Consider the following 21,357-nt stretch of genomic DNA (forward strand, 5'->3'; position numbering starts at 1 on the left):
CCGAGTTGTTTACGCCACCTCATTCACGACTGCGGGAGGCTAAGAGATAAGGTTGTAGTTTTTTTAAAGATGATCCAAATACACCAGTAGCTCGGCCCACACCACGGCTGACACTGGACAGCTGTGGAGGGGACGGCTGTGGCCTCAGCACTGGGGTGGCAAAGGCAACCCCACAACTTCCACACCGACCGAGCGGTGCCAGAATATGCGTTGGCTGAGGGTTTTTTTGAAAAACCTACTGTTTAACCCCCGGGTGCTGACCCGGGCACCGGGCTGGCCTCCCAATGCACCACCTAAAGTCTTTACCTGACTTTACACCACCCAGAAGACAGATCCGTTTTAGATCCATTTTAATCCCCGCTGCTTTCTCCTTGACCGGGCTCTGGGCACGCCGCTGCGGCCTGTTCCCGTCCCCGCCGGGGCTCGGCGGCCTCTGAGGGCCAGACCCGCCTCTTGCCGCCCACCCGGGCGCGGCCTCCGCGCCAGCCGCCGGATCCCCTCAGCGGCGGCCCCACAGCTCGGAGCCGCCATCCCCCGCCCCGGCCAGGCACCACCCCCGGGCGGGCCCGGCGCATGCTCCGCAGGCGGGGGCTGCCGCCGTACCGGGACCGCCGCCCCGCCGCTGCCGAGCGCCTGCGGGCTTCGCTCCCGCAAGCACCGGGGCCGAGCCGCCCGTCCCCAGCCCCGCGGGGCCGCGGCTGAGCGGCACGGCCGCCCCGCGTTCGCCTCACGGCCCGGCGAGGCGCGACGGAAGCGGTGAGTGGGGCCGGGGTGGGGGGGGGTGTCCCGCGTCCCCCGGGCCGGGCCGGGCCCTGGGCTGAGGGGAGCCGGCGGGAGGGTGGTGCGGGGCGGCGGGCGCTTCCCCTGAGGGAGGCTCCTGAGATGGCCGGCGGCGCGGGGGCGGCGCGGGGTTTCCCCTGGGCGGCCGTGCCGGCTCCTTCCCGGGCTCAGCGCGGCGGCCGGGCCCGGGGCCGGGCTCCCCTCGGCGGAGAGGGACCGGCGAGGGAACGGGGGACGAATCCCTCGAGCAGTACCGGGCTGGGACGGGGCTTTCGGAGCCGCGTTTCGGCGAGCGGCGCCTCCTGCGCGGCCACGGCGGGGGAGGCCGGGTTTTGGTGATAGGAGGAACCCGGGGGAAATAACTCCGGTTCTGCCCGCTGGTGGAAACGGGCGAAATTAAAAAATAACCAGGTGTTTATGAGTGAGCTCGGACCCCCGCCCCGTGAGCGTGTGGGAGCCCTCGGTCGCGTTGCGAGTAGAGCTGCTTGGAGATAGTACTGCCTTGCACTTCTGAGCAAACGAAGGGCTTGGAAAAATTGATTGGGTCCAGCTGTCAGTCTGGCATCCGTTCCTGAGTGAGGGATAGAGACGCTTTTTGGACATCTTTCAGTCCCCCCTTGTAGGTGCTCCTTCCCCTCAGGCTGGTGACAGCCATGGCGCAGGCTGGTCGGATACCCTCACCCGAAAGGATGAGCAGGTAACCTGGCAGTTGTGACTACTGTCCGCCTTCTCCTCACGCCTAAAAGTATCCTTCTGCTGTACGCGTCTGTGTGTGTGTGAAAACAATTGCTGTGTTGTTTGGCTAAACCCGTTGAGTTGGGATTTTCAGAATACATGTAGGAAGCTCGTATATGAGGAGAACCAGGACACAAAAGTCTGAAGCGCATCAACCCCGCTAAAACCACGTAGGTTGATGGCAGAAAGAGAACATGGCAGTTGCTCAGCGTGGCAGGAGAGGCTGGACCCGGCTCTGTTTAAACAGGCATCGAGTCTGTGCTTGGAAGGAGGATGGGGTGGTGCTGGGCAAGTGTGGGCTGATGGGGTGGCTGCTCCGATGGATTAGGGATGGGGGGGTGGGGGGTGTATTTTGAGACATAGAGGCCTGGAGGGTAGATAAGAGCAGTGCAGGAAAGTTTTGAGGTTTGTTGTGGTGTTTTTTGGGGAGATGGAAATAGTTCAAAGTTGTGTTGGTGTTTAACTTAACTCCAATTAGCCCAGCTTAACTCTTGCTTGTAGAAGATTCTCTGCAATTTTATTCTTGAGCAGAATGTATGTATGTTGGTGTACCGTTTTATTCACGGCTGCTGAAGCTCAGTATTAAGTTCAGTTTTGACCATATATGGGGAGTGGTAGGCATTTCCTCCTGGCACTTGTTTTTAAAACACACAGGAAGTTGCACCTTGGTCTGGGTTTGTGCTAGGTGACACTGAGACAGGTGCTTTGAAATGCAGAGCCAGTTAGGGACATGCTGCTTACATTTCAGGCTCTTGCTGTCATTTGCGGTGTTAAAAGTTAGTGCTTGCAGGCAGATTTTACAAGCGTTTTTGGCAATACCTTTATACTGATTCAGTTCTCCTTAAATGTCTTACTTGTCTAAGTATCTGCAAACTGTTTGCCTCAGAGCCCAGTCCAACAGAGATACACTAGCCTCCTACAGAATAAAAGTGCAAACATTTGACCTTTGGGAAAGGTTAGGTGAAAAACTTGTAAAAAGCCAGGGCAAGTGGGTTTAAATTTGCACAAGAATATAAACACAGAACTGCGACAAATTTAAGTTTGTGAACTCCTGGAAGTCTCTGTGCTGCAAAAATCTTTCAGAATTAATTTCAAAGTGGCCTTTTTTGAGAGGCAGATTCTGTAAATCTTGAACCATTCAAGAATATGCTCTTTCTGTATGTCCAAATGGACTTGTTTGTTCAGTGAGTTTATTTAAAAAACAAATAGGAAGCAAGATCTGGAGAGAATATCTAATACAGAAGCTTTGGAAAGCAAACCTGTATCAGTCGCAAAGCAAAAAGCTGAAGCGTACCTCAACAGTCACTGGACAGACTCAGTGCATAAAATCAACATACCTTTTAAACTAATTTTTTCTTTAGAGTCTACAATTCAAACTTACTTTAATGCTTTTACCTCTTGGGGGGCTGCAAGTAAGCCAGGGTTTTTGGTTGAAAGAATAAGTGATAAGTTCAGGTGGACGCTTCTGTAGTAGTCCACAGTCTTGCAAATGAAAGACTGAATTCACAGAAACTAGCTTCCCTTTTTTGCGTAAAGGGGAAAAATCTTTCTGTTTTCATAGGCAGCATCCTGACAGTGATGTCTGCTGTTGCGGGCAGGAAGATTTTGCCTCTTTCCTGCCATGTACCTCCCCATCCTCCCTCGGTTTGGAGGGGAAACACCTTTTTTTACAGAACTGGCTTCAGGCTTCTTGGTACCTTGCTGCTGCCTGACTTGGTATGAGGAAGAGACGTTCAAAATACAGCAGAAACCCAAATGGAGAACCCTTGAATCTGTATGCTGAATCTGTATGCTTGGGCACAAGAAAGAGCTGCTCTTTGTTTACATAAAGAGGAAGGTGTTTGAATTGTTTTGAGAGGTTAAAGCTTTTACACACAAAAACAAACCCTGGAGACTGGTTTGTATTTAGATGTGAAAAGGATTGTCAGGAGAACCTGTGAACCAGAAAGCGTGCTGAGAAGCCAGGTTATGGAGAGAAGACTGAGTTGGGTCTTGGTTCCTGACATGTCTCATGTCCAACAGCAATTAAAAATGACAAAATGTTTTCTTCTGGACAATAAACTGGGAGTATTCAGGTCGTTCTTTTGTAGCCTGTCCAACAATTTGTAGTTTCTTAAAGGTCAGGCATTATTCCTGTAAACACACTCAGAGTTGCTCTAGATCTCTAAAGCACTTAAAATGCAATTAGATTTCAGGTGTTGGTAATGACAAACACTTGCCGAATTGATAGAAAATGGCTTTTATAGTTCAAGCACATGATTCACTCAGTTCATACTCAGAGCTGGCCTTTTGCAAAGAAAACTTTTTCATGGGCTGGTACTGCTCAGTTTTGCTAGTAGGGCGAGACAGATATGCTTAACCTCATCAAGAAGGAAAGTGGAGTCTCAAAAGAGCAGCATTTTGGATGTTTGGCAGCTAAATTGTTCCTCCCATCTATTGCTATTGTTTCTGTACAGTATGTGAAGTGGCAGATTAGTGGGGATTATTCTGCTCACTCGATCCATGTCTTTAGCGGTCCTTTAGGTACTCTGTCCAGTATTTGTTTTCCCCATTCACCTGATCCTTCCAAAAAACTGAAACAATGCTAAAAAGTATTAGGCTACTGGAAAAAGTGATGATGGTTCTCTTGGGCAAATTAGTTGCAATTTCTCTTGACTGAAATTGGAGGGGGAGAGTGCGGAAGTGTGATTTAGTGGTTTTAATCTCCTGGCCTGTTTGGCCAGGTGGATTTTTAAGGAACAGGCCCTGACATTTTTCTTCATGCTGAAGGGCTTATAAAACTGCAGTTTTGCTGGCTAGGGTAATTCTCAGGTTCTCTTCCCTGAACTGGTTATATAAATGTAACATAAGTTGCATAACTGACAGAAAAACTGAGCTATGGGAAACTGGAAGAGCAGCTTTGACTTGGAAAAGTATAGTCTGTACCACTTGGATTGCATATCATTACCTTTTGCCATCCTCTGACACTGTACGGGTTGTTTGATAACAGTTGTTGGATATGAATATGGTTCTCTGCATGTTATGTGGTTATGATTACATTTTAAAACAGTTGCCCATAAAATTCTTCTGTTAGGCTTTTTTTTTTTCCTGCAGGATGTAGAAAGTAAGATAGGAAATAAAGGAAAACAACTGGAATTCAATGGAAAAGTGGAGGATGTATATATCATCCTGAACTATAGAGCAAGGCAGTAGTGAAAGCCTGGGAAAAATAAAATTGAAGTTTTTGTTTGAGGCGGAATGTACCTGCAGAGTTCAGATTCTGAACAAGTGCAGTTATAGCTACCAAGCAATAGGAAAATTGTTCATATTGGAGTTAGTGGCTTGATGTTGCTATTGATTCTGTGTTGTCAGCAGTTCTGATAATAAACAAACCGTCTTCCAGAAATACCAAGTCACTGCTCTGCTGTAGCTATGGAGCTACCAAAGTAGCAGCAAGGGCTTGCTAGTAAAGAACAAGCTTTTACAAGGTGACTGGCTTCAAGAAACTCCTCCATCACAAATGCACATATCTGCTAGCTTTGCTCTACGAAGTATTTTGGATTTCTAGTCCTTTGAAGCTGGTCTGCTACGTAAAGGAGGATCTGCTAATAAATTCAGTATCTAATGCTATATTCTCTGATTTTTGAAGCATGTAGGATTTACCATGAGTCAAGACTTTGGTTGCCTGTGTGTGTACTGGAGGAGGGGATGGGAAGGTTCAGGACAGGTAAGGAGTCAGTCTGCAGGTGTATAAGTGCGTAGTGCAGCATTCGGTGGATTTGGAAGCCTTGGGGTGTTTTAATCTCAGCTGTGTCACTGGCCAGGGCCTGATTTTGGCTAAATAACCTGTTCATTCCTTCATCACATTTCTCCCCTACTCTTTCCTGGAAATACTGCCTTCCCCCCCCCAGTCCCCAAAGTCTTAATTCCCTTTGAACACAAAATCTAAGTGACAGCTGCTATTCATTGTTTCAGGAGAAAACTCCTAAAGCAAAGTTTGCACGTTCCTCAGGCTGTGGGACGTAACTTCCCTTGTTTGCAGAGTGGATCTGAGAGGGACCCTGGCTTGTTGGGGCACCACTGCATGAATATAGTGCAAGTTTTCCACAGTCTTGGACAGCAACTGCTGTTTAAACTCTTCTGTGAGTGTTTCCTTTCCTGTCAGTTCCAGCTACTCGAAGACTGAGCGGAATCTGGTTTGTCCCTCAGGTGGCCCAGTTGGAATATAGCAGGGTATTGAAATACTTAATTTATTAGCAGTACTCTTAATAACTACCCTTCAATCTGAGGCATATTCTGTCAAAGTAACTTTGTTGGTCTTCCACTTCAGGTCTTTTAAGCTACTTAATTTTACTGGCTGGAAGTTGAGACTGAGGTAATATTGACTCATACTGTTTTGAACAGGAAAAATTCCTGTTCAACCTGGGAGGTTGTACCTAGATCTGCTGTGAGAGCTGCCATGCCTAGGGCTGTGCTGGAGATAGCAGTTCTGGAAAAAAATCCTTACACCTTTCATGTCAGGAGGAAGGACAGATCTAAGCCTTCTACCTTCTTAGATAAGGAAAATGAAGCAGACCATGCTAGATCTGTGACTTGGACGGGAGAGTGAACACTTGTAAGAAATTTGTTTCTATGCGAACTCAGTTTTTCAGGAAATTTAATTTGGCAGGACTAACTTTTATACTCGTTTTGAGACACTAGTAGCACAAAGAGCTACATTAAACAAAACAAACCTTAAAAGCCTTGGCAGTTGTACAGTCTAAATAACTTCCTGTTGCTTGCCATCCATAAATACCTGTCTCTGCACTCCTCTGGATTTTAACAGAGTGTAATAACAAATTCAAAGCATGTTTTTTTTTTTTTGTTGATAAAGCTATATTACTTTGTAGGACATTAGATCTTTAAGAAAAAAAAAAAGAACAAGCTATAAAAGGTACCATCTAGCTTAAGAGTTGCATTAGTCTCAGTCTCTTATATTTAAATCTGCTCTTTTTCACGGGTTGTTTTTTTATCGCTAGGATGTCAAGCTCTCGCGTCTTAACCCAAGCTGGTGGCCTCCTGCATTAGAAAGAAAGTGTGGCCACCCTCAGTTCTGAGGTTTTTGATCAAGAATAACTATAAGCTGGCATTTGCAGTTCACTTACATATGGTTTTCTTGTACACTCGGTGTCTTTCGTGTTTACTGAAGATGCACAAGAAATAACCTTTCACTTCCTGAACGCTCTGTATTTCACTTTTCCTCAAAGTATGGCAAAACAGATGCTAATAATTTTGAAATTGCCAGAGCCCATCTATTTAGAGAGTTTAAAAGTTCAAAAGGAACCAAACAGTTAAATCAGCGAGCCTGACCTGTATGTATCAGCCTCTGTTGTCACCCTTGACAGCTCTATAACCTGGGCTGGAGCACTCTGTTCTACGGGAGTTATCCTCTCCTCTGGAAAAAAAAAAAAAGAATTGCAAATTCATTGTTTGCCTTTTTGCTTTATCCTGCTCTTGATTTGTGTTGCATTTGTATTAAACAGTATTTTTTTCCTTATTTGAATCTCCTACCCCTCTTTCTTGTTTTTAAAACTTAAGCTGAAGGAAGCAAAAGGTGCATTTGACTTCATTATTGAAGTAACGGCTGCAATTCCAAAACTTGGCACTTGCTGCCTTCCACTGTTTTTAATGGTAAAGTCTATTTGAGTGGTCTAGAGGCCGTAATGGACACCACGTTCTTCTGAAATGGTTTTATAACCTCGTGACTTAGTTCAAACTGTTTTTCTATTAGAAACATCAGTGCCTGGCTTAGGCGGAGAATGGCTTAAATGTATTTTATTTGACTGTGCTGTATTGATTTTTAGAAAGTCTCTTAATAACTTTGTCCCCAAAGGACAGGGAATAGTCGAGAGTTCACCCAGATTCTGGAAAGTGCTGGCATAGTCACAGAAAAGGACCCTGTCTGATCCCCATTTTTTTTTTTTTTTTTGTAGAAAATAACTGTTCATTGCCAAGAAAATGCCTACTTCTGTTCATGCTGCTGTATCATTGCCCCCATGAAGGGAACAGAGAGGTTGTGTTTATTGATGATACAGAACAGGCCCCCATAGCCCGATGAACATGTTGTACATAATGCAAGTTGCTAGCACGAGCATTGCCAACTCACCTGGAAGCCTTTGTCTTGCCACCAACATCACCTGGAAAAAGTCAGCTTGTGTTGTTTTATACCAGCACTTATTTTAGTAGTAATTCATGTCCATGAACACCTTTCTTATAAGAGTGTGGAATTGATTAACACAGGAGAGCATGGGTTTGATTTCACTGTCAAAGCCACAGGTGGTAAGTGAAAGGACACATAGGGATAGCTGATTGAGCGCTTCATTTTTACAAAAGAAGAACAGCTATCTTCTGCCAAGCTAAAAAAAAAGTCCTGCGGGTTTTACAGTCCTTTCAGCTTCCTGTACATGTGACTTACAACATGGCCAAGTTACATCTATATAAACAAGATACATCAGCAAACAGAGGGCTCACTTTGCTTAAAAAAAGACACCTTTTAAATACTGAATGCTCAGTATATGCCAGCACAGCCTTAAAGAACTAAAACCTAAGATGCTAGTCATGGTAGCTTGGCTGTGTACAGATTAAGTGCTTGCCCTTTGTTGGTATTGACTGAAAGTCTACCCTGCAACAAATGTCTGTGGTATCTCCAGGATTAAACCTGTGCTCTTACAAGTTTTCTGTCGAATTAAGTGAAGAATGAACCCACATTTTTCTTAGTTTACAGGGTGTGTGTGGAGGGAGGGGGTAAGCTGTGCTGCTGGGGTGTCATCGCGGCAGTGGTTTCACGTTGCAGATCAGAGCAGTGCTGTCTTAAGGCACTCCTGTTGTGGCATGTCACCTCTTCGGTTGAGCAACTAGCGTGCTCTGATGGATACCTCTTCCAGCTCGGAAGATTTCTCATTGTCTCCCTCCCCTGCTTTCTGCGGGGATGTGTGAACTTGGACACTGTGTTGTGAAAATCCTGCCTGAGAAACACCAATATGCTTTAGAGTGGAAGCAGTTTAACTTTTTCATATAGCCCATCATACACAAAATAGTTTTCTCTGGACTTGACTTGCACCACAGCATATACCTACTGACGTACTTTGTGCGTCACTTAGCATGCACAGGAGCATTTATATAGAACCACCCTTTTGATGTCTATACTTGGAGAATTAATTTTACGTGTTAAGGGCAGGACCTGCTGACCTATAAATCTGTGGTAGGACTCTCTCTCTTTAAGGAAAGAAATCTGGATCGCGCGTTGCCTTCATCTCTGCTACGCTGGCACAGCCTCCTTGTGTGCCTTGACATTGTTTCATGCTTTCTCTGATGAACAAATGCCTTAGGACTTTTCCAATCCATTATATCTTTGTTACTTAACTGCTCGATAAAGTTTAATTAGCAGTTAATGTAAACTGCTGTGCTTGTTTGTTGCTGGTAACTCCCGTTTGTCTTTAGAGTTCCATGTAAATTCGCTGTTGCACAGACAAATCTGTGTGTATCAGTGAAGCCGAGCAATTACATAAAGAACTTGGTTTGTCCCAAGCTTTGTGGTGAGTTCGGCCTTTAAAATACAGCTGAGGTGCAAACCGCTGTCTCTTCCTGATAATTTTGCTGAAGCTGGCAAAGGCTTTTGGTAGAACTGCAACTTTTTTGCATGGCTGCAGCTGGAAATAAGATTTACCACACATTTCAGCTCACGTTTTTAAAGCAGTAATCGTCACCAGTTCTGCATTCAGGGCCAGGACAGCTTGCACATATGCATGCAACCACTTGAGATGTGCCATCCCCGAGGTGTTTACTGCTCCCCTTCTGTTGGAAGGTACTGCCAGCCTCCCCGCAGCTGAACCATGTACGCTTCCTTTTTTTTGCCAGCAAAGGCTGGTAACCACCAGTAAAATAGTAACATCTTCACCAGGCTCAGCTGCCTTTACAAAGCAGGTACGTCTGCTCCCTGACAAAGTAATTTTAGAAATGTTTTAGGGGATGTCCTAATGACTGAATTATGCTTTAAAAGAAAATCCTTAGATACAGTTTAGAAATTTTTTAAAAGCAGTGGAGATCAGCAGCTTTCCCAGATCGTTTCAAGGTGTTTGTTTTTCAAAACCTTTTGTTACTCAGTTTCAGAGACAGGGGAAATTGAAAGTAGTTTAATTAGCAGGCAAGACTAACATAATGATCCTAATCTTGTAAACAAATACACGCTTATGATCCTACAAAGCTCTTCTACTGGTTTTAATGGGGCACTCATGGTGTGTGCTTGTAGAGAGGGCACAGCCTACGAACACTAACATATAATTTGCTGAGCCCCAACCAAAGGCTTGAGAAGCAGCTTAACATGATATCTCTATGTTAATAGAGATGAATTTTTCAGGACTTACTTTTGAATCAAACTCTTCTTAAGGATAGGTAATGGCATTGTCCTGTAGAGCAGCAACCGATCTATTCCATGAACATCCCATTATAAGATGTGCTAAAATGGGGTAATTCTGCCCCCCCCCCATCTGTCTCAGTTGCATCCGTAAGTAGGGATGAGCTATAAAATATCTTTTAAAGGGGAAGGGAGGAGAAGGTACTCATTGGGAATTTGTCCTGAGAAGTCAAATAATGTTGAAAAGCCAAGTGTGATGGGTGTTCTTCATTTAGTAAGTATTGTGCAATAAATTGATTACTTAGAAATGCTGTTGTAGAGTTCTGTCCTGATTTTGCATACTGAGTCCCTCATCAAGTTTTCATAGTGTACAGCTGAGGTATGTCTTCCTGGTTTGATTTGCATTTGATCCTGTTCATTTCCAGCAGCTGTGACCTTAAAAAATCAACTGGTGTATATTTTCATGTGTGAGCATGAGTAATGTTGGGGGGGGGGGGGGAGGAGGGGCTCAGTCCAATTAATTTTGCAATAATTCTGTGTTCTGTTCTCTTTCATATTATGTTTTTATAGCTGCGGTCTTGTTCGAAGTCAAAGGCACTGGATTTAAGAAAAGAAAAATGGTAATTTGATCCTGATTTGTTTTTTATAAGGCAAAATGTCATCTTATGCTTAAGAAAACAAATAACACTTTAAATATATGTACCAAACAGTTTTCCTGATTAGGAGGCTGGAGCATCTTTCATGTAACCCTTTAGTACCATGAGGGTGGTCAAACACTGGACCAGGCTGCCCAGAGGTGTTGCAGAGTCTCTGTCTGCGGGGACATGAACAACCCACGCAGGGACATCCCGGGCAGCCTGCTTCAGCTGCCCCTGCCTGAGCAGGGCTTGGAGCCAGTGATCTCAACAGGTCTCTTCCTACCTCAGCCATTCTGTGACATGGAGGCTGTGGTTTAATAAAATTAGCACCTCAATATGTCCATTTTTAATTTAATTCTGTAGCTGGATTTATTGCCAGATTAAATTTGTGTGTTTCAGTCCTCAAAAAAAAAAAAAGTAAATTATAACTAGTAAAGAGTGCCTTGTTGTTGGAATATTTGGTATGCTTACTCTGTTTCCCTTGCTGCATCTGTTTGTTCTCTTGTTACAGTAAACAGAAAAGAATCTACAAGATTTAAAAATGGTGGTTTTGGCATCTGTAATACTCAATTAAGCTTTCATCATTCCTAGCTAAAATGGCAGGGTGCCTCTTTCAGAGTTTTTGTCTAAAGTATTTTTTGGGAGTCTAGGTTAAGTATGTGATGATAGCTAGCTGAAAACAAAGTTTAAAGCAGCCTGAATGAAGTCCTTTGCCCTGATTTCAGTGACTTCTGGTCACAATCCATTAGCTCTCAGAATTTCTTGAGTCAAAAAGAAGTGGTATGGTATTTCTGATATGTTTAACACTTAGCAAATCACATCTTCTATTATCATCAAAGGGGAAAAAAAACACAGCGGTTTTTCTGAATCTCTCTTGAATCTCTGTACTTTTGCTTCCTTGCTGTGATTGATAAGGAAATAGTGGCACGCAGATTTCTCTCTCTTCGCAGATGTTAGGAATTGGATTCTACTTATGGTGATTTTGTGGAAAAGGCTTGTGGGCCTTTTGCTTAAATTCAGGTGAATTTGCTCATGAGAGTGTTTTCTGCATGTCTTGTTCCACTGGACTTTCAGATTTTCAGAAGAGATTAAGAGATTAATTGTACACTGAACACTGGAGGAGGGGGGAAAGGCTATGGGTTCTTGTTGGAAGCCAGTGGATACTGAGAGTCAGCTTTCTGGTGGCTTGGTAAGAAAACAGAAAATGAGAAATTTGAGGTTCTCATAACTGTAGGTGTCGTGCATTTAAAAAAAAAAAAAGGGCATGAGCCCTTTTGACAAGCATGGTTGAGAACCTCTTTTTTTTCTGTTTGAGTCTGTGGTTTGAGAGGAGCAGAACCGAGTGGAACGGGCATGGTCTGAACATCCTTGTTCCATGTGGGTGAAGATGCTGCCAGAGCAGAAACTATTAAATATATCTCCAAAGATGATCTTCCCTCCTGGGTGCTGGCATAAGACATGTTTTGGAGTGGAAAGGAGAAACTGTGGGGAGTGTTGAAATCCCCTCTTCCCTCCCACTTTATGCCTCAGAAGCCTGTGAGGATGGAGTACGGCTGTAGGATTATCGGCTGGGTTTGAGTGTGATCGGTGTAATCCTCGGGGCACTCGAGAAACAGTGCCGGGAGCCTCCAGCACAGCGTTCGGGGAGATACAGAGGTGATGTTCGCTGGGTGGGTGGTGGTGTGTTGCGGTGTTAGTCATCGTGATGCACAGACTTGGAAGTGACAAGTTCTGCATTGCTGTCTTGTTGAACGTCTATAGACTGACAGCACACTGGGGTTTTTTGAGTTTATTTCCCTTTAAGAATGAGGGAAATAATTTTTTTTTATTTGCATAGAAAGACTGTGTCTAGAACAGTATAGAGAAGTGCAGTAGACTTTTTTTCAACTGCAAATAACCTTGAGTATTAAAGATAACCACTGCATATGCACAGAAGTCACATATATAAAAAGAAATGTTGGCTTCATAATTTCTGGTTAAGTACAATTTATGTGCATTTAGCCATTTGAGAAAATGAACCAGTTTTGCTTTGTGACATAGAAGTAAACACCAGGGCAGAAAGGCAGCTTGGTTACAGCCAGATTTCTAGGTTGTAAGACACAGGGAAAGATTTTGATTAGTTGTTCGAAAAGCAGGGTATTTCCTTCCTGTGAAGTTCATATGATATTTGTCAGATTGCTTAAGAAAACTGCTGGAGGGGTGACACATCCAAGTTACTACAGGAATTACAGATCCTTTTTTCTGGTGAAAAAAGTTTGTAGAGATCACTTGTAATGAATTTCTGTGAGCTTTCTCTGAAGTGTCTAGTTAACCTTTCAATACAGAGATTTGCTTAATGTAACTAATATTTCTTTCATGTTTACTAGAAATACTCTTTCTGTGTGTTAAGTTCCAAATCAACAGTTTTTTTTGACTGGTCTTCAAATTCTGAAACTAATCAAGCATTATGATTCTTTTAATGTGTTGATGCGTTTTGAGTCAGTTTTTCATGGGATAACAGCTTTCTGGCAATTACAGTGCCTTAGGGCAGTGGTTTGGAGTGAAGCTTCTAGTCTCCCTAAAATCCACGAGGCTTTTGTAAATGATAAGCAATGCCTGATGTGGTATCACTAGTTTTCGTAAGGGCTGAACAGTTTAAGACAGGATATTTGTACGTTAGAATAAACCAACAGCATAATGCAAGTTGAAGATTAAGGTTCCTGCATGTTAACTTGCAATTAAACTTCTAAGTTGCTTTTAAGGACAGAAAAAAGGAAGTGCTTTTATGGTTAAGAGTATTTAGAGCTAAGGCTTAAGTAGCCATCTTGGACTGCTGAGCTAACAGGCTGTGTACTTGGCAGTTAGTGTACGCACAGTGCACCTTCTGGTTTTATTTTTCATTATTTTCTACAGAAGTGCATGTGCTTTAGTAGATAGATTTGCTCCCCAGAGCTTTTGTGCTCTTAAGTATTATTTGTAGGAAGCATTGCCCACTACAGTTAAATATTTATTGCCCAGAATAGCTGCACTGTGGTATTTGCAAATTGGCTGGCTGCGGACCTGGAGTGAAGTGTGAAATGTCCAGCTGCTTTTTAAAAGTTCATTTTCTCCACAGTTCTTAGTTTTGAAATCCAGGCTTTGGAATTGTAAAACATCCGATTTCATCACAGTGTATAAAAACAGGGGAGAGGTGTGATTTAAAGTTCCTCAGACTTGCCGCCTCCTCTTCTTTTTCCCCCCTCTGTCTTTCCTAATTTCCTGGCAGGGGGGTTTCATGGGAGGACCTCTCTGGTGGCCCTTCCTTTTCAGCTGTATTCACTCTTCTGTGTTTTCTCATTCGTAGAAATATGAAAAGGAGTACACCGTGTGTGAAGCTACTCTCTCTGTTTAGTTGAAGTTATAACCAAGTTTTTGTGACAAATAATTGGTTTTAAGTTTACCCTTCCTCCCCTAAACTCAGAAGATTTTGTGTCTTATGGTCTCTTTAGACGCAAAATATATTATTAGTTCTGGTATCAAGTTCAAAAGGGGAAATATGAAACCCCAATTCTAGAGCACAGTTCCTGTTTTTCTGACTTGACCGTTTGAGCTCGGACTCTATTACTGTTAGTTTTGGAAGCAGGCAAATGCTGTTTGATAGTTAAGCAAATGGGTCAGTCTGGGCATGACACTTATCTATCCTCTCTTCTGAGTTACGCTGAAAACGTCCCCCGGACTAGTCATGTTATGCTTTTCCTGGCAAAGAAGAGCAGAAAGTGATAATTTTTAAGGCTAGCACAACATAATATAGAGAAAAAGTTAACTATGAATAATTCATGCATAAGGTACCTAATAGAGTAGTGCAAATACAGCACTCAACAACTTGGGACTTCCATAAAATATGAAGTATTTTTCTTAAAGGTTTCAGGATAGTGATTCTCCTCCTGCATTTTCTTTTTCTTTGATGTCCAAAAAAGCCACTCAACCCCAGAAGAAAAATACTGTTGTTATTTTGTCAGAGAAGTGGAGATGTAATAAAAACTTGATGTAACTTGTGAAGGATATATAGGCTGATTAAGACGTTGCTTTGCTACCACTGGCCTCTCTCTCTTCTTCCCTTTGTCATTTTCTTTACAATGCCTTCTAAGGCACGAGCATCAAAATTAAGTTATTTGGGTCAGGTGATACTACTGCAAATCTGGCAAAGTGGTATACTTGATTTTTAAGCACATAAATAGTTCTGGAGGACTAGTTATGTATATAAAATATGCAGGATCGCATATTACCACTTGTAGTGTATATGTAGTATTAAACAGATTGTAATTGATATCTGATTGGCTTGATCTTGATTAAATTACACAACTATTATGAAGGTTTTGTAGTGGCTTTTCTGTTCTCTGTATTGATCGTAAATGTGCAGTTGAAGTATAAAAGTTACAAACTTAACTATGTGGAAATTCCCTATATGTGACCACTAGTTCCTGTAAACTCCAGTAAATGAGACTAAGACTTGCTTTAGAAGGGTTTTTCTCTGATTTTTTTTTTGGGTGGTTTGAACAAAGAACGGCAGAGGTACTGCATTCAGAAAACCTTTCTGCACAACTTCTGGATTTCTGGGAGGATGATCTTGTTAGAGGGTGATTCAGTGGGTCAGTGTGGCTGTAGCTAGGATGGAGAGAGGATAAGAAACTGTTTTCTGAAGTGTGATGCTTGGTAATTGCCTGTCAAACTTTTTGAGAGTGATTTAATCATGACAGCTCCTTAATTTCTAGTCCTTTTAATGTTGGCTTTCAGTTTTGTAGTGTAATCCTGTGAATCATTTACTTAGAAGTGATCATTGAAGGCTGAAAGAACGTGTAGAAAATTCTGATGAAACTTTGGTGGTGTGTATTGACACATGTGACCCCTCCATCCTGGAGGTCTCGAGGTGAGCAGTGGTGTCCAGTATGTAAAGTAAGAGATGATGTTACAGCCAGCGCTGGGAAAGTAGGTACGTCAGAAGGTAGTCGGGGTGAGTCATACATGTTTGAGTCAGTGCTCAAAGTGATTGAACAAGAGTGTCCCTGCTTAGCTATTTTTAATATTTGCTTACTCACATTTACTGTACTAAACTCTTTACAGGAAAGATGGTTAAAAGCTGTAATAAGGTAATAAAGCAATTCTTCATGGCAACAGCTTATTTTACTGATTTGGGGTGATATCTTCAGTCCTGCCTTTTCTGAGATGTTTAGGTCTTAGCCTAATTCTTCTGCTTGTTGCTCCCAGAAGGACTGCAGTCTAGTATTCACAAGAATTGCATCTAGACCTGCACTGATAAATTGGCATCGAGGCCCGACCTTAGAACCAGATCAGCAGAGGCACAGCAGAAGCGGCGAGGAGGCGTGGTGATGTGTAGCTTGGTAGTACCTGGAGGTGCTTTTCTACCTCACTGGGTGGAAGTCTGTTTCATAAGGGACATGATTTAATATATTAGAAAAATATTCCTGTGTTTTAGCCACGAGGGAATACACAAGTCACAGCTCTTCTGTTGTAAAACCCTGCTTGCAATTTACATAATCCTTAGGGTTCTGCCCTTCCCAGGACAGCAGCACGTTCAGCTTCTGGAGCTCTGATGACCACTAAGGTGCAGTCCTGACTCCCTTTTTTACAAATACGGATATTCTCTTCTTTAGAGATGTTGACAGCTGTATTTGCAGGAGGAAGAAGTTTAGGAGGTTGCTTGGGGTGCGCATGTGTGTCATGGAGTTCAGCGGTGGCTTCCTGTTTACTGCTGCTGAGTGAGGATTTGGGCTCGGGCCAGAGAAGGTGCAGGAGTGTGGCTTGTGGATTTGCTGTTACACAGGTCTGCCCCTGTCTCTCCCCCACCCTCCCCATCATTTGGTGAGGTGTGGCAGAAGGCAGAAATGACTGTAGCTGTGGGTTGGGGTGTTTGCTGTGGAGCAGCAGTGAAATCAATATGCTGGCTGGAAGTTGCTTTCTTTTCTTGCTGCCGAAAAAATTTCCTGGTGTGCAGCCAAGTTCCTTGAGCTTCGAGTTGGCACTGGAGCTGGGGAGGGAGGTTGGGGTCACAGTTCTTCAGACCAGAGGCTCTTTGGTGGATAAACTGGGCCTGCTCAAGCTGTTGAAGCCGAGGTAACTTTTGTTATCAGCCTCTTGGGAAGAAGAGCTGACCTGTGACAGGTACAGGTAGTATCTTGGGAGTCCTCAGTGAGGGGGAGCAAAGCAAGACCGGATGATTTGTCAGTGTTGAGTCACAGCAGCAGCGTAATGGTCCTGCTTCCAAAGCTGCTGTTGTGAGAGAGGCATCAAATGGGAGGGAGAAGTGCAGCTAAGCAACGTCTGCTGCTGTGTGCTTCTAGAGAACTGAAAGAAAATTATACCTGGACTGAAAAGTGAATTGGCCCTAAACTTTTATGAAGCTGCTCTTGGCCAAAACTGGAAATTGAGAAAGAGTGAGCTACTGCAAATTTTTGTGATATAAGGACACTACTGGGAATGTAGATAGACTCCTGAAAATGTAGTATATTCCCCTCATAATTTTTGACTTTGAACAGACCTTGTAATTGTGCTTTAAAGAGTGCCACTCAGTACTCTGAAATATAGAGTATATGTTACTCAGACTTTTTTTTTTTCAGCTTTCATACATTGTACAAGACTCTTAGGAGAATGATTTTGTTGTTGGAGGGAAGACCACCAAGTTACCAGGCAACAACTGCAGAAATAGGACAAGCAAATTTCTAAGAGAAGTCAGCGAACTGTAAATAAACATGAGATGATTCAGCCCTACCAGAATTTTCTAGAAGAGTTAAGTAGGATTGGTAAAGCAAAAGGGATGTAAGACTTTCTAGGCAGGAAAGTGCTTAGACTGCCAGCTTGAAACTGTTGTATGGGGTGAGATCCTGCGCCTTGCCACACCTCTGTGTCAAATACTAAGCATAGTAGAGACTTGTCTGGGTATGGATGAGTGTAAAGGCCAGCTTTGGTCATTCTGGGACCCAAACCATCAGTGACAGGATAATTATGCAATCTGCAGGACAGACTCTCAAATCTGTAACCCAAACAGGATTCCCTAAGAAAAGAAAAGCAAAATCCCACTGCTTGCCATTGTACTCTAAAGCCACTGATGTGTCTTACCACCTTTGAACCACCGTTGGCACAACTCTGAGTTAAACATGTAGAATTTACTCCTGTTTAGCTGGTTAGTTAAAAATAGCATATGTATTTGTCCAAGAGATTGAATGAATCGAGTGTAAATATTTAGTTTGCTTGACAGGGTGATAACTGGGATATAGCTCACAGTTGACAAAAGACTCTCACCAGCAATTCCCTTAATTGTAACAAGTACATCATGCCAAGCCAAAGCATTCATAGTTAAGTTGGATAGTGGAAATTCAGTGGAGAACTTGCTGAAAATAATTGTTAGAACTTGGGCTGGTTGAAGAATCTGTAATTACTGATATGGTGTTTTTGGTCAGATTATCAGTTCATGTGTGGGAACTTGCTTACACCTGTGTTAATAGATGGTGGTGGAGTGGACTGGATTTATGGGTTCCTTCTCAGCCCCATGTTCCTGCAGAACAAGCTGCTTGTGACAAAGTCTGCCTGTGCTTAAACACTAAATTGTCATATACTTTAGCTGTCTCAGGAGATAAAACTGATAGTAGAAGAATAGCAGGGTGTTTCTCTATTTCAAGCAGAAAAGCACTGTTAGGTAAGACTTAACTGCAGCAGTTGGCAGCCTGGCCTTCATACTGTCACAGCTATCCCATATTCTGAACTCCTGTAGGAGAATCAGTACGAAGCCATGGAGGATGCGTGCTGCCTTCGTATCCAGAGGACATCTGAGATGTTTGCCTTGAAAGGAGCAGTTGATGACTCTGTGTGTGTGTGCACACAAGTGAGAAAGCAGCAAGCACCATCTGTAGGGTTGGGCACAGGAGGCCAGAACAGTGGAGGAGGAGCATCTGACCCTGCTACTGGAGAGCCACAGCAGCTTTTTGGTCACCGAAGGGATGCACAAGGATCCTTGTTGTTTGGCAGAGCTCGAGTTGTCTACTCAGACAACTATCTAAATAGCTTAATTTGTCTTTCACTGATTGGCTTCCTTTGTTTCAAGTGGCTTCTGCCAATTTACTTGCATTTGATGATTTTTAGGAAGAAAAGAGCCTGCAGCTATGAAAAATGATGTTTTTTCCAGTCTTTGTCTCAGTTGTGGTCAGAGGAAAAGGATTTAGGGTGAGATCTGCACCCTGTAATTTATTTATCACCTTTACAGGTGACATTTAGGGCTTACCTCCTGTTTTTAAAGTAAGGTAGGCAATATAAGGATTCATTAAAGCCTGGGAATACAGAAGTAATTACAAGCAAACTACAGTATATCCAGGGGGAGGGTCCGCTCATCCAGCTTTTGAATCTCCAGTTTAAAGAGACAAGCTTAGATGCAGATGTCCGAGATCCCTTCTCAGTCAGAGGAAAGACTCGGAAACCTCATCCGACCTACTTCAGATTTCTGTTTCAGGATAAGATAAAATGCATCTTGGGCTTAATTGTCTAGATTGACAATGAGAGGAGCATACAGTGTTTTACAGTGTTAACAGAGGAAACAGGGGCAACGCGCAAGTATTGCCAGGGTCCCCTCTCAGCTCTGGCTGGGAAACCTGTTTGGAGCGTAGCTTCTTTCTTAACGAACCATTTGCCTGAGGCCGAGGTGAGTAAAGGTCAGTGCAAACTCCTTTTTCAGCTGTTACCCCTACTGCTCACGTGTGGGAGAAGAGGTGTAACTGTGCCACCTTTTGAAGAGAAAAGATGAGAGCCTACCCCATTGCTTTTCAGGCAGAGACTAAAAATAAACCAGTTTCAAGTTTTATCACTATGATCCTTTTTCTCTAAAGGTCAGTTTATGCCACTCTCAGTACTCTTCTGTTTTCCACACGTTTGCAGCCACCCCAGCAGGTCTTCGTGTGAAACGAAGCATGAGAAATCCTTGGTGGTAAGGCTGCAGCGTGTAGCACGGCAGTCCTTGCAGGGACCTTGTTGATGAGCTGACCTGCTGCCTGCCCCAAGAAGCTCTGCCCTTGGTGAAATGGTGAGAAGAGCAGAAAATAAGCTGAAAACAAATCCATAAAATGGACTGAATGGACTTAGAAGAGGGACTTCAGTGTTGTGTCTCACTTTGCTTCAGATCAGCCAATTAGTTGCAGTTCCTTCCTCTGACTAATAGGGATAAATGTGTTTACAGCTAACCATAATACAAGTGTACTCTGGTGATTAGTCAATAATAAAAAGTAATTGCTATGTGTGTTTATCCCAACAGATGGACAATAAAGAACTGTATTTCCCCACTCGTATTAAAAATTATGTCTCATGGCAGTAAATCTTTCTTATCTCTAGTCATATACATTGAAAAATACTCACAGGTATGAGCATGCCAGTGGGTATATACTGCACTGTTGAGAAGTAGTTGCTTAAATCAAAAGCTAAAAAAATACAATTAGCTTCAAATAGCAGTGTCAGAACTTGACTTTGGTTTTCCTTTCTGGGCACTGATCTTCCTTCTGGTCTTTGTCACGCTGGTAGGAGCTGGTAGGAAATGCCCTTTAAATTGAAATGCCATTTAATGGAGCGGTGCAGTGTGAGAAAACAGCTGTCTGGCTGCTGGCACAGTGCTGCCTTGGCCCCTGCTGGCATCTCCTGAACACCCATCCCTGGTGCAACCCCTTGAATTTGCTTCAGTGTGATTTCTCTTGAGCCAAAGAAAAACCCACCCAAGGGTGGGTAGCTGAGCCAAATAGACCTTGTTAGTTTGTTTCAGCGTGCACAGGTAACAAAATACAGCATCTGGAAGATGACCTTAGGGCTCGTTAGCTGGAATGATAAACTATCTGCAGAGACCATTCCTATTCTGAAGCCCATCTGCTCATGCATACGCTGACCTTTACACCCAGCCTTTGCTTTTCAGAAGAGGTCTAAAAACATGCAACATTTGAGCCGCTTCGTGGTTCTTGCAGTTTGCTGAGTGGATCCTCTGTGAGCATTCAGGTCTCTTGTCCCAGCATTTGGGTCCCATCCCCAGGTGTTGTGTGGAGGCAGAGGTGGGACTGTTGGAGGCCTCTTCCTTGGGTTGGCTGGTTTTTAACATGAAGCGCTAAGCTAGTCACTCCCTTACAGCTTTTTTAAACTTAGAACATTTTTTCTATACACAGTGAACCAGTATAGTCCAATAACTTTACATAGGAACTTTTTGGGTTGAAAAGCTCCATATTGTTCACTTTCCATTGAGCATGTCTCTTGTGCACCTATGTGGTTAAATACTTTTTTTTTTTTGCTTTACTCTTCATTGGAGCGTTAATTAACCTGGATGCTTTCAGTTTTTAAATAATAACTCCTCCTTGCTATATCTACCATCATTAGAACATTTACCCTCAATTTGTCGACTGCTTTAGCACTAATGAGCACAGTAGCACACCTCTTATTTCCAGATGTGGTGACTGCCATTTGCTGTAGCGAGAAGAATGAAGCCCAGTATCTGAGAAAGCAAAAGCTTCTTCAAAATACAGTAGTTAATAGGTATAGTAAGACAAGGTTAAAATGTTACCTTGACTAACTCTTCTTTATTTCCCAGCAAATAGGTTTTAGTTGGAGGTCAGTGTGTTTGATTTTTAAAGCTCTGGGTGGTATTGGCATAACTACTGTAGAGCTCATTTCTTTCTGTAAATTGTTCTCAGATGGCTGTGGCTTTCCATGGCAACACTTGCTAACTCTTTTACAAGAGAACATCTGTGTATAAATTATCTCAAAAGCAATAAAAACCGATCCGTTGATACGAGGGAGCAGTTTCCCCATAGACTGAGGTATTGGTCAGGATGCTGCACTGTG

General features: G+C 43.2%; 1 protein-coding gene across 3 annotated transcripts in view; it reads left to right on the top strand.

Moving 5' to 3' along the window:
- Positions 1 to 605: 605 nt before the first annotated feature.
- The window catches only part of JAK1 (Janus kinase 1), a 63,296-nt gene continuing 42,544 nt past the window's right edge, over positions 606 to 21,357 (top strand). For 2 of the 3 annotated variants that reach the window (XM_074831810.1, XM_074831813.1), the window contains exon 1: positions 606 to 756. The gene's annotated coding sequence lies outside the window, so the exon portion shown is untranslated. The remainder of the gene's footprint in view (positions 757 to 21,357) is intronic. The other variant, XM_074831811.1, reaches the window with a different exon arrangement.

The sequence above is a fragment of the Strix aluco genome, chromosome 8, assembly GCF_031877795.1.
Source record: "Strix aluco isolate bStrAlu1 chromosome 8, bStrAlu1.hap1, whole genome shotgun sequence".
NCBI lineage: Eukaryota > Metazoa > Chordata > Aves > Strigiformes > Strigidae > Strix > Strix aluco.